Below are 18,665 nucleotides of genomic sequence, written 5' to 3'. Positions count from 1 at the left end.
GAAAAGCACTTTTGTATAAGAAGTTGACATGGATATCTAAAATCTAACTGTATTTATTCCTTGATTGAATCCTCCATGGCAGTTCAGAAAGAAGGCAGTTGTATTTGATAATTACTGGGTGATTTGATTTTTATCAAAATTAACATTATTATCTCAGTGCATGAAAATAGTCTTACAAGGTATAATTACATATTGCTCTTGGGACTGTAGATACAAATTGCTATGAAAACCTTATAATAATAAAAAGTATTTTTAATTATTATCTGAAAACTTACAAAGACAATGCCAAATGACCTTTATTAGTTGCAGATTCTGTCTGGGACACAGAAATTTACTTTTTGAATATTTTAACAAGGTCACAAAATCATTTGTTTTAAGTAAAACCAGTAGTTTTCAACATTTGAAGTCAGGGCCTTATTCAGTCAAATCTTATGAATTTCAGCAAGAGAAATTTTTTAAACAGGTTGGATTAGTAACATAAATCTGAATATGTCTGGACACAAGCAGCTTCCTGGATGCCACTTTCTGTATTCTGCCACACACACTTGGAATAGCTTTCATGTGAAGTATATGCACTTTGTTGTATATTATTTTTCTTCCTTTAAAAATTGGTGAAAGCATCTGCTTCCATATTCTGCTGGGTAGATTCTTTCAGAGGCCTTCTGTGGTAGACTCCTGCCCTGTTCCTTGTCTTCTTCCTTTTCTGATGTCTATCCTGTTTTCCCCTCTGAATAAGGATTAAGCATCTTCCCTCTGGTCCTCCTTGTTGTTTAACATTTTTAGGAATACAGATTTTAGTGTGTTTACCCTAAATTACATGGATACTATCCACTTAAAAGTGAGTTTATACCATGTTTGTCTTTTTACTTCTGGGTTACCTCACTCAGAATGATCTTTTCTAGTTCCATCCATGCATGAAGAGGACCTAGATCCCCTGCTCAGTTGTAGACCATAGCCAGCTCTGTCTCCATGTGAGTTCCCTAGTAAGGGGAGCAGGAGCTGTCTCTGACATGGACTCAATAGCTGGCTCTTTGATCACTTCCCCTAGGGTGCAGAGGCTTGCCAGGCCACAGAAGAAGAAGATGCAGCCAATCCTGGTGAGACTTGATGGACTAGAGTCAGATAATAGAGAAGGAGAACCTCCCCTATCAGTGGACTAGGAGAAAGGTATAGGGGGAGAAGATGGAACGAAGATGCCTCTGGGAGGATATAAAGGAGGGGGCTATAGCCAGGATACAAAATGAATAAATTGTAATAAATAATGAATCATTAAAAAAGAAAAGAAAAATATCAGTGAAAGGCTTCTTGATTTCTGTTTTGTTCTGTTGTTTTCTTCCCCTAACCATCATAGGAAATTACTGTAAAATATGAGGAAATTATAAGCTCAAGGTTCTTCCCAGTGACTTTCATTGCTATAATTTCTTCAGTGTTGAGACCATGGTGAACCTCCTCAGACTGCCTCTTTATTTTTCTTTCTGCAAAAGGTTAATAATCACAACAGCAACAGTAACAAATCTTTCCTTTCAGACGTATTTCAAAGAAACCATGAATACATGTAGTTCCATACTCTGATTTCTTCCTACAGTGTGGTAAAGTTTAGCTCTATATATAATTTTTTCATGACGGGCACAGCTGGTCTTTCAGGAGCAAAGATTATTCATCAGTGGATTCTGACAGTTCTTACACAGGCTAACTTGGATCCATGATAATGAATAAAGGGGAAATATCCAAACACTGTCATAAGTAGTACAATGCATATGCACTAATGAGCAAAGGTCCAAGATGCATATGTACAATTTTAAGTTAAGTTGTGGTACTGACACATTGTAGTCAATGAGTAAACAGACCATTCTATTTTATGTTCTAAGCAGATTTTATAACCACTGAATTTAAAATAAATCCTATATAGACAGGTATGTGCTTTTTGTTATTTGGCATATTTTTTTGCATCAATCCAAATTGATACATTTTGCAGCCAGGTACACTGGCATGCGACTGTAATCCCAGCACTCGGGAAGGCAGAGGCAAGCAGATCTCTGTGACTTCGAGGCCAGCCTGATCTACAAAACAAGTCGGGTACAGCCAGGGATATACAGAGAAACCTTGTCCTGAAAAACCAAAAATGATCTATTTTGGATAAAAATTAATCATAAAAATCCTTTGAACTCTGACTCAGTGATTACTTTTCTATATTTCAGAAGAGTTTTAGATGTTGTATTTTGTCAGTAAACATGAGCAATATTATATGTAGTTTACAGTACCTCTTCCTTATAAAATAATGTAAGTTTCCTAAAGAATTAATATGTACTAATCAGGGTTCTCCAATGGAACAGACTGGGTGTGATAATGGCAGTTTGTGTTTAAAAATGTGCTAATTAGGCTGGGACAAAGGTTGTATCCAACAATGGCTGTCTCAAGACAGAAGGCCTAGAGACAATTAGACATTCAGTCTAAAGAGACAATTAGATATTGAGACCACAAAGAGAGTTGTCTCTGCAATGCAGATCTGGTATTAGAATCCTGGAGGACTCATGATTGCTCTTGCCTGTCAGTCTGAGTTGGAATCCTGGAGAAGTTGAATAAAACTATCTCCAGCAACAAGAGAGGTGAACTTATCAGTGGAAAAGCACACAAATAGGAAACAAACACTATTCTTCTTCCACATCCATTTATGTAAGCTGCCACCAGAAAGCATGGTTCAGATTTAGGATAGGTTTTTCTTTTTCAAATAATCTAATTAAGAAAATACGTCCCAGGAGTGTACAACAGTTTGAGTTTTAGTTAAATACCTTCCAGGTGTGTACAACAGTTTGGGTTTCAGTTGACTGCAGATGTAGTCAGGTTACTAGTCACAATGGGTGATCACATAATAGTTAACATTCACAGAAGAATGGTAAACAGGGAATATGAGTCTCGGAAGGTGATTTTTGAGTAAACTTAGAGAGACAGATCTCCAGCTAGATAGAGAGTGAAGCAGGCCATTAAGTGACTGATTGATGTCTGTGCCAAAATCAATTCAGGATCTGGTCTTTGTGTTGCAGGTTCATTTATGTGCAGCGATACCACTTGCTTCCATGAGGACTACTGGTCGACATCACAAAATTATCTTGTGTCTGAGTGCAGTCACACCTGTGCTTTAGTGAAAGCACTCTTTCCTTCTAACTCAAAAAAGATTGAGAAAAATTGAGGAGGCCCAGAAATCATCTCAGACAGTCACTTCCCAGGCTGTGCTTGCTTCATGGCTTCTGTAGGTATGTGAGTTGAATGTATGGGTTGTAGAGCAGTGAGTCTGTGACCAAAGATCACATGCTCAAATGTGAGATACATTCTGGAATAAATACTCAATGATATAATCATATGTGACTTGGAGACAGAAAAGGAAGGATATTTAGTCTTAGGAAAAAATGTGAACATTTAAAACATTGCTAGTTTTTGTAAGCAAAGGACAAAAATTAATCTAAAATTCTAAAAACAAAGTATTTATATGAGGAACAATCTATTAGCAAAACAAAACAAAACAGACAAACCAACAAACAAATGATTTTACCGTGCTTTAGATAGTTGTTGTTTAATATTAAGTTCATTTTGGCTGGCTCTTCTTGATAGGTTAACTTACTTTCATTTCCTGAACACAAATGTGTAGTCTGAGGCCTATTTATTTCAATAAAGTACAACTTGACTTTGGAATTTTGAGGCATATTAGGTAATTCATATTTCTTTCAAGTACCTTGAACATATTTTATGTATTGGTACTTTAATTATTAGAAACAAAATATCTAAAAATATTGCTATTACCTTAACTTGGGTTTTGCATCAGATATAACTTACTTTACTTTATCAGAAACCTAAAAAATACACTCGTTTTTTAAAGTCACGATATATTTTCTTTAAAAAATTCTGTGAAGCTTATTTACAGTCAAAGTTTGGAAAGGTGGTAGAAAAATTTACTCTTTTGTAATTTTTATTTTTTTCTTCAACAAATGGTGCTGGCCTAACTGGAAGTCTGCATGTAGAAAAATGCAAATAGACCCATATCTATTACCCTACAGAAAATTAAAGAAAAAATTACTCTTAATAATTTTGAAACAAATCAGCTTTTCTAGCATAACACAAGAAATAGCTGAAGGTTAAGGGCCTATTCAATTATTGATTGATACCTAAGTGCTTATGTTTATGTTAATATATTTCCTGAAAACTACTATTTTTTATGATTTAAAATATGGCAATATTTTTTTTTCTTTTTCCTTATACTGCTTGGTTTTGAAATTTTGTTAATAATTATTAACAACATTGTAGGGAAATAATGTCTAATATGTCTAAGTCAATTTTGTCATGTAGAGATCTCCTAGCAGTCCAGTCACGCCTACAGTCTCATATTATATCCTTGGTCCAGGACCATCTAGCAGCAAGCTCTTTGCAAAGCTCAACTATAAAATCAAAACAAACAAACAAACAAAAAAAAAAAACGGGCAGCAGAAACACTTGGAAGGATATTCTGTTTTTAAAATATCATGTAGGAAACTAAAAAAAAATAATGTAATAATAATTTATAACATTAAAATATTGTGACTTAAAAGAATACAGAATTTAAAGGAAAATACTTAGGTACAAACAAAATTTCACTTACAAAATATTTGAAACAGAAAATGTCCATTACATATCACCCATATTTGACCTCATATGGGATAGTCTTTGTTATAAAGAAGAAAATCCCAGCAGTTTAATTTTCCAATAAAGACTCAGGAGCCAGATATTGGGGCGAAAGACTACTAGCCTGAGCTGGTAGAAAAAAAATTAATCCGGCTTTCTATTCAGCATCACAGAAAGAAAAAAAACATTTCTACTTTCTACTCAGCTCAGATTCCAGAAGGAAAATGCCAAAAGCCCTTTCTTCTTCTCCAGGCTGTCTGGAATACCCTTTAATTTAATGCCCCTCCTTTCTGTTTACTCCTGGCCAGTTGGTTTTCTGCTCTGCTTCTTAACAAAGGGTTAACTTTACTTAATCCTATTTTCAGAAAGTTCTTGGATTAAAGGTGTTTGTTAGGTCTGAGCCACACCAAACAAGAAACGGGTTTTTACAGTTCACAATCTCAGAGTTCAAATGGGATCAAATAACCTGCAACAATTGCCTGGTCCCATTGGCACAAAGAAAGAAGAGATTGAAGAATTATTTATAAGAAATAAGCTAGAAACCTTGGAATTTTATAGAAAACATACTGTCAACAGCAAAGGATTAAAGAGAAATTTTTCGATTACTTGGTAACAACCCAAAGAATTTGTTTAAGTCTTTTTTTTTTAAATTATTATTTGTATAATCAAGTTCCATTACCATCAGAAAGTAATTCTTATGGTATCCAAAGGAATGAAATTTGGGATATTGACATGTTTCACTTTGCAGAATTTTGAAACTAAATTTGCACATCATATTATGGATACATATTCAGGATTTCAGTGAGCTTCTGTTATGAGTTCTGAAAAGGGTGATTCTGTAATTGCACATTTGTTGGATGTGATGCCTATCATGAAGATACCTTTACAAATTAAGACTGATAATGCCCCCGATTATGTTTCTGTTAAAGTAAAGCAGTTCATTTGCATATTATAACATAAAACATATTACAGGTATAAAAATTAGCAGACAGAGGCTGGAAGCTGAAGCTTCCAGTTTTCAAGCCTTCAACTTCCAGGCTTATAGAAGATTAGAATATAGAAAGGCTAGAAGCTTTGGCCCTAGGCATAGAGATAAGTAGAAAAGATAGAAATTTCTCTAGGATCATCCCATTCATGTATTTCTAAAGTTTGGGTATTGCTCTCATCTCTTCCCCTCATCTGAGGAAAAAAAATTGATATTTATATTATTATTTCAGAAATTTAGTCTATTATCATCATAGTGGGAAGCATGCAGGCAGACAGGGTGCTGAAGAAGAAACTTAGGGTTCTAAGTCTTGATCACAGGCTGCAGCAGAGACTGCTGCACTCGGCCTAGCTCGAGCATATAAGACCTGCAAGCTTGCCTCCACAGTGACACCGCCTAACAGTGCCATTCCTTAGGGGCCAAGCATTGCAACACATTAGTTTATGGGGATCATTTCTATTCAAACCACCACAGTGCCTGATCTATTACTATGAACATCCAACTGGACTTGAGGGAACACGTGTGTGATCAAAGCATTCGGCAGGAGAATCCTGAAGAATTTGAAGTTCAAATAGACTCAACACCACAGAAAGCTTGAGGACAACCCAGGTTAAATTAATTTCTGTCTCAACAAATTATTAATATGTTCATTCATGTGGGGCTACTGAATGGATGTCCTAGAATGTGACTATCACATGATTTATTTTTAGAGGAATATGGATGTATTGGGTAAGAAATACAAGGAAAGATAAACACAGATTTTTTTTTTACTGTTCCCAATTTCCTTTCTAATTTTAGAAAAGAACTTCCCATTTGTGTCCCATATGTACACCCCTTCCACCCAGCTCTATCCCTCAAAGTCCTCCCATTTCCTACCTAGTAACTCTTAAATTTATGACCTCTTCTCTTTTAAATTATTAACGTGGAATATATATATATATGTATATACAATTATTTTCATTACACAAACAACTTTCTGATTTATCTAGTGTTGTTAGTATTTAGTATTATGTATGTGTGTTTAATGCTGCCTCTTTGGGGTTCGAGAACTACCTAGGGCTCTTCTCTGGAAAAGTCTTATTCTCCCTTTCCCAGCATCATTTAATCACCCATGGCTCTTCTTGGAGGATAAGAGGCAAATGAGATTTTCAGGAATCTGCAATAGCATGTCAAGTGGCATTGCATAGACCCTCGTTAGATGGTGACATTACTGCGATTGTATGGGTTCACCTTCACTATACAGAAAATATGTACACAGTGAATATATTAAATAGAGGGAATGTGGTGGAAATAAAGCACTAAGTAAATTATACTATCTCAAAGCAGACAGCATACTCTTCTGGATAAGAATTTTACAGCATCATATTCTATGGTATTCCCTGAGGCTTACTTAGTGGTAGCAGTTGGATTGTAGAGATATCAGTTTGTTTTAGGCATACCATGACCTGATGTTTTCTGCATTTTATGAGTTGTGGATTAACAGTCTCCTGGTTAAAACAGAGACTTGATTCTTTTCAGTTGTATAATCTAATGTTTTTTTTTATTCCTTAATTAAAGCTATGTCTCCCCTTCAGACTCTAGCTATTATAAGCACCCTTGTGAGCCTGTTATCCTTATTTTAACTTATCATCGTGTCAATATTTACAGTGGATAAATATTGAGAAAGAGTGAAGCTAGCGGTTTTATCCTTTCTGTGTGGAAAAGGCCTAAGGCAGAAAGCCTGTTAAATGGAGGCTGCCCCCTAGGTCCTTCAAGTACCCTATATGGGTCCTATTTAGATAAGTTTTTACTTTTGATTTTGGGAAATCAATACTTTTTTACATTAGATTTTCCTATTATTAGAACTTATATTAGGTTTTGTCCTGAAAGCATCAGGGTTAATATTATGCAATGAAGGAGTAAAAATATTGTACTTGGTGGTTAAAATATTTATGCTGATTAAGCTGAACATTAAATACCCTATGGTCATCAACATGTATCTCTGACTATTTTTTATAACAGGGCTGCTGAACTGTTATTGGCACTGAGTTATTAAAGTCCATACTGGCTTAGGAGTAAAACAAACTAAAACAAAGTAAGTAAAAGGGTGTTGACAGTTGTACAGGCACGTACTGAGCTACTTGTTTGGTGTGGACAAAGAATTGAATTCCTAGAAAGATAAAAGACCAAGTGATAGAAATAGGGAAGCTAATGGTTGGAGTCTGTTCAACTGTTGCTGCCCCCTAGATCCTCCACTTAACCCCTATGGGTCCTGCTTAGGTATGTACCATTTCTCCTCATAAAGTCTTCCAGTTAAAAATAAGTCTCCAGGGGCTGGGGTGGGTGGGTGTTATCGAGGGAATAGGAGGCTGGGGGAAGGGAGTGATGGTGGATGAGGGTGTAGCGGGATTGAGCACCGGGACGGGGTGGGATGGACGACACCCAACATTTAGTCTGAACTACGATGCCTGGAATAAGTCACCCCCAGTGCAGGACCCTCTGCTTCAATGCCAAGTGTGTCTTGTCCACTCTGAGCCTTTGGGGCCAGGGTTCACCAAGCGCGCCATGTGGAGTGGCCTGGTGGGCTGGCCTCAGGTGGCTTGTGTCGCTCACTGTGCTCCTATGTGATCTGCACTCAGCTCATAGGCCTGGCTTTCCAATCCACAGTGCAAGGCAAACAGGACCACATGATGCAGCACAACCCTGCCCCCAGCCTAGTGCCTCACCCTTCTTGGTGCTGGCCCAGCGCCCCTAACCCCAGACCCCTGTGACTATGAGGTCCGGTTTTCCTGGCTGCATGGTTAGGCCCTCGGCTTTTTTCTTTGTGCCTCCTTTGGAGACCCCATGTATGCCTCTTCCACCAACACTTCCACGTATAGGTTATCCAAGAAGCTTGGCTCCTGCTGGATAATGACTTCTTTTTTTTCCAGGACGCCAGCTCCCCGATGGCATCAGGAGCCAATGCAACCACCAAATGGAAGAGCACCATCATATTTAAACAAATGCAGAAATGCATTGACCAGAAAGTCTACCAGGCCTAGGTGGACAGTCTTCCTGCAGGCTATCAAAGGAGGCAACCGACCTAGGGGCTCGAGTTTGTCCATTCAAACTGATAACTCAGGGAGCCACGTAGAGATCCGAGATCCTACATTGGAACAACTATAATCATTCGACAGAGAGCTGGACAGCTCTCCTTCTCCATCAGGGTAGCCGAGGGTGTGTCCAGGGCCTTCTCCTCTGAAAAGGACCTACAGCTGTGTGTTGCTCTCCGAGTCAGTGACTCTCCCTCTCAGAGAGCAATCACTGTGGAGCTATAACCATAGATACTGCCCAGAGGCTGTGTGAGGAAGAGCTTCTGGTTAAGGATGCCTACTTCCAACCCTGCGTTGGAAGTCTCTGGTTTCAGTCTCTGGTGACCCCAACTTTACTATGGCATTTCAGACAACTCTGGAAAATGCCAGAGTCTTCTTTCTGGATTTAGAAAAAACTCCATCTTTTCCTCTCAGGTGACCTCTTTCCAGACACCTGCCTGGTCCTGCTTTTTTCTAGCCTCTTTGTTCTGTGGCTATGTACTCAGTAAGTAGGCCAGCAACTCATGACTAGTTTGGAAATATTTGAGAATAGAGGCTGGTGTGAGAAAAACACAAAGATGTGCCAAAGGAAACAGTGGGGACAGGACATGACGCTTACCCAGAATCAGATGAGTCCAACCCTGAAGTAACCCTAGAATAAGGATTATGTGCCAGGGTTGTGCATTCCAGACCTTGATAAGGACTCGTCACCATTAATTTCCCAGTTCCTTTTGTAATAAGCTGATGACTCCACTCCACACCCACCTGGTATCACTCCTCCAAACCTAGAGATCGTGAGAGTGGTAACAGGCACAAAATACTAAAGGGTTGAGATTTCTGAAAGGCAAGAACTAAAAAAGGGAAGATGTAATTATCCATTAAAAAAAGTTGAAAGAGAAGAAACTAATTAGGGAAAGCTTTCTGATTTAGAAATGAAGAGGACTTTGTGGCTCTTAAGCAAAGGCAGTCAGCTTTTAGAGACAGGCACTGATGTAGAAACTGGCACCCTTACCCCTTAGCATACTCAGGAACACCAGGCAATATTTAACTTCTGAGTAAAGCAGAAACTCACTGACTTTCCCAAAAGTGCATAAGTTACTAAGTGTGTGCCTGGAACATTCCCCTGCAAAGAGCACAAATTTTAAAACTACCTAAGAAATAGTTCAAGAAAGCTAAAAGTCTGTGCATATGAAAAGACCATATTTATAACATCTTATTTAAGATTAACATTATGGTAAAAAATATCTTCACTTTTTCATTTTATTTTTAACTGAAAAAATTCCTATGTCTAACTTTGCTTAATTAATTATTACTTTTGTAATTACTTTACATGATAATAATGATAAATAATATAGTAATATAATGTGATTATAAAATGTATAATTTTCAGTGCCTTCTATATGAACTTCATGAGCACTGGATCTTTTCTTTCAAAATTGACTTACTAAATTTATGGCAAAGTGTGAATTCTAGCTTAAACAAATGTCATTTTCCTTGAGTATACTCAAACATAATTTCTGTGCAAACTCCAAGAAAAACTGAAGGAATGATTCAATACATCTTCTTTATGATTTAGTATTTTTTTCTTTGCAGAATTGAATTTGTAAGTGGTTATAATCAGATAGATAATAGACTATATAATCAGTAAAGACTCCAAGCAGGTTTTGGTACAGTTATGTTTCCCAGAAACATTTTTTCGAGCAGGGAATACAGAGTTATGTAAATTCACACTTTAGATTAAAAAAAAATGAGGACCATCAAGAAAATTAACTTCCAAGCAAATTAGAAAATTGTGACAGTCTTAGCAAATAACTGCACAACAAAGCAAGAGCAGATACACATTCCATAGCAACATATGTATCACTTCAGTTCTGTCACTGGCCTTGTAAAACAAAACAAAGGAACTTGAGACATTTCTCAATAAATATCAATAATTAAGAAGAAAATTTATCTTCTAAAACTTCATTATTTTAAAATTATTTTCCTGTTAAACAGCTTACCATGGTCTAAAATCCTTCTTTATCCAAACACATCAACTGTGAGAAGTTTAACTATGCTGTGAGATTTCATTTTCTACTGAATAGAAAATTACAGCAGATTATGTAAAGTATTCTACATTATTTATGATTCCTGGAAGCAATCATTTATGGAAGTCCACAAAGAAGTTAATTTTACATTAACTGTTCACTACAGAATGACTGGACTTCATGAAGCATCCCAAAACTTTAAATATTTTACCATCTACTAATCTCATTGCTCAATTACCCTGTTCTTTATGGTACATTACTAGAAGATACTGTCCTTACTAAAAGTTTATTTCAGAGTTATATTGATATATCATAAAGCATTACTGAAGTTTCTGCTAAAATTCATCAGATAGCTAGCTCTGTGAATATTTAATATTAATTTTATAGTACTCATGATAAAATATTCATTCAATAGGGAAAGCATTTTATAAGACTATTTGACAATAAAAAATATTGAAGGCATGGACGAGATGATTTAGAAAGTAAAACTACTTTTCTTCCCAATCCTCATGACCTGAGTTTGGACACCTAGAACCCATATAAAAGCTAAATACAATAGCATCTGTAATCTCAGCACACCTGTAGAAATAAACGGCAGACAGTGGATTCTCAAGGCTCCCAGGCCAAGTATTGGACTACTACACTCTAAAGACACTGTTTCAAACAGGGTAAAAAGGTGAGGACTAACACATGAGGGTTTTCTACTGATTTACACACACATCACTACCTGCATCTACAAAGAGAAGCCCTGAAATACATTTATTGGCAGTTTTATAAAGTTTTTATATGGGCTTCAAAGTGATTTCCTTATGAATACTAAATAAAATGTCATATTTTAAAATATGTGCTATTTTAAAATATATCTTTTTTGGCATTTTCAATTTTTATCATCTAAATATTTATTGGACAGTTAAGTCTTTCTATATAGTTTTACAGTTTTAAACACTTTTAAATTTCATTGGGATATATACTAATAAATCCACTTTGCATTTTATCTCACTTATAATATTTAGCAAATACAAGCAAGCAAATTATTAAAATTATGATACAGACATTTATATTGATATCTGAATTAATTTTTTGACTGGTAGATCAAAAACACTATCTTTCCATTTCCATTAATTAAACATGTACCCATTTGTTCAAAATCAAAATCATAGGGTCCTAATAATGAAGTTTAATTTCAATCACATACCTAAAAAAATAGTAGCTATAGTTTATAAGATTGTTAATTACATTCATATTCAATGATAGCACTGTGAGAGTATTCAGACAGTCTAAAAGATGGAATTATAGAATTATAGAATAATGGGGTTCATTTGTACAAAAAAAAAAACCCTGCAAGTGAACACTATGGAAAAAAGAAATGTATTTTCTTTCACTTTCAGATTCTTTGTAGTATTTTTTCTTTATTTTGAGAATGTCATACATGTATCCTGCTTAATATGATTATATCCGCTCCTCATTCCAGTATTCTCACTCAAACCAATCACACCCAAAAATCTCCCAAATTCAGTTTTACTTTGATAATCCACTGTATACATTTTTGCATTCTCCTCATGTAGCATTCAAAGTTAGTCATGAGTAGCACAGAATGTGAGGAAAGCTTCAGGGAAAAAGAAATCATCAACTATTATCAGGGATTAAGAGGATTTCACTTGCCTTGCTGAGGCAGGGTCATCAGTATTAACCCATCACAAACCCAATGCAGAAGAATGAGAACAATTCCTTTTTATTCTAGAACTTATATGTTTTAATAATCATCTTAAAATCTTAGACCAGATGTTAGGAACATAGATCATATACACTTAAGGAGACCATTTTCTGAAGTTAATATTTAAAAATATTAAAAATTCTATACTTCACAACAAGAGCAGAAATAAACAGCTTTATATACATACATACACACACACATATATATACATACATACATACATACATATATTTATTTAAGTTCTCAAGAAAGCAATATACTAAAACCTAAGGATAGACCAAAATTATCAGAAAGAAAAATACGGAAGTACAATATATGTTTATAAGAAAATAAATAAGTCTTAGAAACAAAAATGTGCACTTCTTCCAGATTGTTATTCAATATCTTCATCATACCCTCAAATATTTTCAAAATTTTTCAAAAGATCGAGAATGTTGGGGTATCAGTCTCAGAAAAGATCCCTGTGCCCAGATATTTTGGTTCTGTTGCTTTCCTTGTGGAGTTCCTGTTCTCTCCAGGTCTTTCTATCTTTCATATGCTTCCCAGTACTCTGCTCAAAGTTTGGTTATGAGTCTCAGCATCTGCTTTGATAAACTGCTGGGTAGGGTCTTTCAGAGGCCTTCTGTGGTAGGCTCCTGTCTTGTTTCCTGTTTTCTCCTTCTTCCAATGTCCTTCCCCTTTGTCTTTCTAAGTGGTGATTGATTATCTTACCCAGGGTCCTTCTTCTTGTTTAGCTTTTTTAGGTGTACAGACTTTAGAATGTTTAGCCTATATTATAGGTCTAGCTCCAACCAAGCTCCATTCCTGGATATAACCTAGAAACCTTGCTCAGATGTAGCCCATGGCAGCTCAGTATCTAAGTGGGTACCCAAGTAAGGGGAACAGGGACTGTCTCTGACATGAATTCAGTGGCTGGCTCTTTGACCACCTCCCTTGAGGGAGGAACAGCATTGCCAGGCCACAGAGAAGGACATTGCAGCCAGTCCTAATGAGATCTGACTGGCTATGGTCAGATGGAAGGGGAGAGGGACCTTCCCTATCAGTGGACTTGGAGAGGGGCATGGGAGGAGATAAGGGAGGAAGGGTAGGATTGAGAGGGAATGAGGGAGGGGGATACAGCTGGGATACAAACAAATAAAATGTAATTAATGTAAAAATTAAAAATTTTGGAAATGTTTGCTGTACAGGCTTGAGAGAAAAGATATGTAGGAATCACATAAAGGTATGATATAGCACAGACTCTCCATTCCTGAAGCAAGAAGTGAAACCAATGACAAATAGTAATAATATTATACCATCACATACAAATTTTCCTTCTTAAGATATGCAAACATGTTACAAACAAATAGTATTTCAGGAAATCCAGTGTGTGTATATGAGTAATGTATGGGTAAAGAAAAGTTGTAACAACATCCAACCAATAAAAGTACTTAGAGTAATGAAAGCAATGATGAAAAATGACTTTTTTTTTTCACATAAATGGGAGAAACCTGGACACATGATAAAGTAGAGGTTATTTCTTTCATTCAACTGTCTTCTGTCATAAGACAAAAACAATTTTTATTAACTTTTCATTACACTGAAACAACTATGCAAAGCAAAAGAAGAAAATGAGGACAGGACAGATGGACCTCTCTATACTCATCAGACTGTAAATGTGGAATATGTATACTTTAGTCATAATAAAGTTTTTAATAAGGGGGAAAACTGAAATCCAAAAAAAATAATTAGTAGAACTAAAAACAGGAAATGAAATTGAATATGAAGCATTATATTTAGGAATTTACTGGTTTTATTATGGAAAATAAAAAAAGAAGCCACATATAGCCATTACTACTAATTCTTCCTTTTTCCATTTTTTCTTTCATAATTATTTTTTATTTTTTAATTTTAATTTTTAATTAATTAATTAATTACAGTTTATTCACTTTGTATCCTCCCTGTAGCTCCCTCCTACCTTCCCTCCTAATTCCACCCTCCTTCCTTCCCCACCTGTAGCCCTCCCCCAATCCACTGGTAAGGGACTCCCCTTCTCGCCTCCCCTTCCCTCTGATCCTAGTCTATCAGGTCTCATCAGGATGGTTGCATTGACTTCCTCTGTGACCTGGTAAGACTGCTGCTCCCTCAGTAGGAAATGATCAAAGAGCAGGACAATCAGTTCCTTTCAGAGATAGTCCTTATCCCCATTACTAGGGTACCCACTTGGATACTGAGCTGCCATGGGCTACCTCTGTGCAGGGGTTCCAGGCCATCTCCATGAGTAACCCTTCACTAGAGTATCAGTCTCAGAAAAGACCCCTGTGGCCAGACATTTTGGATCTGTTTCTCTCCTTATGGAGCACCTGTCCCCTCCAGATCCTACTATCTCCCACTTCTTTCATAAGATTCCCTACACTTGGCCCAACGTTTGGCCATGAGCCTCAGCATCTGCCTCGATACCCTGCAGGGTAGAGCTTTTCAGAGGCCTTCTGTGGTAGGCTTCTGTTTTGTTCCCTGTTTTCTCCCTCCTCTGATGTCTATCCTCTTTGCCTTTCTGAGTGGGGATTGAGCATCTTAGCCAGAGTCCTCCTTGATCAGCTTCTTAGGTGTACAGATTCTAGTATGTTTATCCTATATTGTATATCTAATATCCACTTATGAGTGAGTGTGTACCCTGTGTGTCTTTATGCTCCTGGGATACCTCACTCAGGATGACCTTTTCCAGTTCCCACCATTTACCTGCAAATTTCATGATTTCCTTGTTTTTTATTGTTGAGTAATAGTCCCTTGTGTAGATATACCACAGTTTCTGTATCCATTCCTCAACTGAGGGGCATCTGGGCTGTTTCCAGCTTCTGGCTATTACAAATAAACTGCTATGAACATGATTAAGCAAATATCCTTGTGTGTACTTGAGCATATTTTGGATAAATGCCTAGGAGTGGTATAGTCAGCTTCTTGAGGAAGCACTCTTCATTTTCCATTTTTAATATTTGAGAATTTTATATATGCATATAATCTGTCTGGATAAAATTCCCTCCATTCATCCTCTTGATTTTCATCTCTATACTCCCATAATGCCTTTCCTTTCTGACTTCATATGACTTTTTTTAAACAGACAGAAATACTTTATAAAGACCATTTAGTGTTAGGGCTAGAACCACCTGCTAGAAAATAGCCTCACATGGGCCATATTCCTGAAGAAAAGTGTCTATTCACTTCCCGGGAACAGTTAGCAGTCAATAATTCATAAGTAAGATGGGACTTCATGAATCACCTCACTGTCTGGAATTCTGGCTGGCTTGGTTTTGTGCAGGCCTTATGCAATCACAGTAGCTAGTATTTCATAGGTGCAGTGACTCTATCACATCCACTAAAACTGTTTCTTTCATTGTAGGTATCCACTAATGTAGGGTCTTACAGTCTTTCTGCCCCATTTTCATGATGTTCTTTGAACCTCTGAGGAAGGATGTATAAAATAGTTGTTCCATTTAGAGCTGAGCACTGCACAGTCTCTTAGACCCAGGATGCTGACCATTGTGGGTTTGTGTTATTCACCATTCACTACCAGAAAAGCCTTTCATTTGACATATGAGAGATGAATTAATCTGTAGTTATAAAAAGCAATAAGGGAAAATTAGGGAAAAGTTTAAAATCATGAGCATTTCACAGAATAATAATATTAGGTTCTCAAATAGTGACTATGACACATTCACTCATGGGTTTTAGACCCAGTAAACAGCACCCTTAATGAGTTCTGTCTAGTGAAGCCAACTTTGTATTCAAACAGAAATTGGCTAGTTAGTCCCATAGCATTCATTGCTAGCTATCATAGCATCCTAGCCATGATGGTATCATGACAGACCACTTGGTGTTATAGTTTTTTGTAGGGTTCATAGTTGCATCATAAGGTCAATTATTTTTCTTCCTCCAAAGCATGACTAGAACCTTCTAGAACTGTGAGATGTAGTTGCCAGGAATTAAGCTTCCATGTCAACACCCACTCTTTTTCTCCATGTGCTTTATTAGTATATAATCATGGCGATTGTTACTAGGTTACATAACAACATTTTAAGATTGATATTTAATGCACTTTAATGATAGCCTTCATTCCTTCCTTCTGTCCTACAGCCAAATCTTGTCATTCTCCAAGTAAAACCAGTGTCAATGGTGCTGACCAGAAGACCCACTCACAGATACTACTATGCATTTTTTGGGAAATGAGGAATTGCTCCAAAATCTTCAAGAAAGGTTAGGGATTTCTACATCAGTAAAAAGACCAAGTTTCCTTTTTCATCAGGGTAGGAAGAGTAAGTGAGGGATATTTCCTTCAAACTATGGATGGACACTGAGATTCCACCAGCATTGGTAATGTGTGTGTGTGTGTGTGCGTGTGTGTTTGTCTTTCCTATCAGAGTATACAGCCCTGTTATAAGTTCCATTGAAAAAAACTGTGGCACTGGTGAAAAGCTTGAGGTGTCCTGTTCTGCCACTGACCAGGACATTAAATATTACCAGTTCATGGGTCAGATGTGATCATGTCATTTTGACTTGTAAGGTCAAATTTTCTAATTAGTATTAACCACTATAAATCCTTCTGTTTCTCCCATTCATCTTGCATCTAAATCTGTTCCACTTACAAATGAAAGAATAATATTTCTTTATCATTGAAAATTTCAGTCCACACAGTATGTACTATGTAACTCTATAATAAATGACAACGTTGTGCCTGTGGATTTCAAGGCATGTCTAGCTGTCTGGTAGTTTAATGGATATTGCTTATGTCGGTGGTTGTTGGTATCTTACATAGGCTTTGGGACCTAACAAACAAAGTTAACATTAGCTGACAACCTACCAGTAGGAAAAATCAAATTTTATAAATTCCACAGCACTCATGGTAACTAATCAATATCACCTTTCACTGGAACATCAAAGTGATAGGGGGCTCTGTAGGGAAGCAAAGAGATTACATAGAGAAAACAATAAGAGCAGGTGGGAAAATAGATAACCACTGATAGCTGATACAGTTTGCATTAAGACTCTCTCTGCTGAATTCCTTTAGCCTTTATTATGTTTTATCTCATTAACCCAAAAAACATCATTTTTTTTTCTAGGCAGTACAGCTGTACCTGAGAATCACCACAAAAAAAATATCCTCATTCTGTTGTTCTTTCATTCTTATCTGAGGTGTGTTATTTAGGATAATCAGAAACGAGGGTTTTATTCTCTATGAAACCAGGAAGGAAGGAAACTGGACAGCAGCCAAAGTTAATTCCATCTTGGTTTAGGTTGAATTCATATCTTTTTCTCTGATGCAAACCTCAGCACTAATTGTATTCTGTAGGTTCTATATTCTTAAAAAAAATAAATAAAGGAAGGAAGTTGACATAAAGTTGAACTGGAGGAGGGGAGGGAACTGTAAAGGTTGATAGCAGGGGTGAAATGTAGTGATGATAAAATTACATTTATTCATGTTTTAAATTCTCAAAGAATATTAATAACACAGCAGAAACAATTAGTTGGTCCTATCACAAACACTGTAATTGTGAACATGTCAAGACTTTATTCTTTTTAGAACCTCTTTTTGTGTTACTTATTATTGCTATTTCTTGACTCACAACATACAGGTCTACTTTTCCCTTCTCATGTCTTGTCTACTACTCCTTGTTTCCTATTAGACTCCTTGAGCCTTTCGTGTGGATTAAAGATCACAGTACACTGTCCAGATTAAGAAATAGATATACTCTTCTTGTGGAGTTCCTGTCTGCTCCAGGTCTTTCTATTTCTCCCTTCTTTCATAAGATTCCCTGTACTCTGACCAAAGTTTAGCTATGAGTCTCAGCATCTGCTTTGATACACTGATAAGGAGAACAACAAAACCAAAAACTCTGGGCACAGTGGTCTTTTCTGAGACTGATACTCCAATCAAGGATCATGCATGGAGATAACTTAAAACCCTGCACAGTTGTAGCCCATGACTGCTCAGTTTCCAAGTGGGTTCCCTAGTAATGGGAACAAGGACTGTCTCTGACATGCACTCAATAGTTGGCTCTTTGATCACCTCCCACTGAAGGGAATGCAGCCTTACCAGGCCATAGAGGAAGACAGTGCAGGCAGTCCTGATAGGCTAGGGTCAGATGGAAGGAGAAGACCTCCTCTATCAGTGGACTTGGGGAGGGATATGGGAGGAAATGAGAAAGGGAGAGTGGGATGGGAGGGCACTTGGAAGGGGGCTACAGCTGGGATACAAAGTGAATAAA

The 18,665-nt window shown here is 36.8% G+C and overlaps 1 pseudogene; it reads left to right on the top strand.

Moving 5' to 3' along the window:
• The first annotated feature begins 8,078 nt into the window (after positions 1–8,078).
• On the top strand, positions 8,079–9,194 carry LOC110544102 (hemojuvelin-like; annotated as a pseudogene).
• Positions 9,195–18,665: the final 9,471 nt, after the last annotated feature.

Source organism: Meriones unguiculatus, chromosome 17, assembly GCF_030254825.1.
Source record: "Meriones unguiculatus strain TT.TT164.6M chromosome 17, Bangor_MerUng_6.1, whole genome shotgun sequence".
NCBI lineage: Eukaryota > Metazoa > Chordata > Mammalia > Rodentia > Muridae > Meriones > Meriones unguiculatus.
The sequence above is the reverse complement of the archived record's forward strand: the minus strand, read 5'-3'. Positions and strand labels throughout refer to the sequence as shown.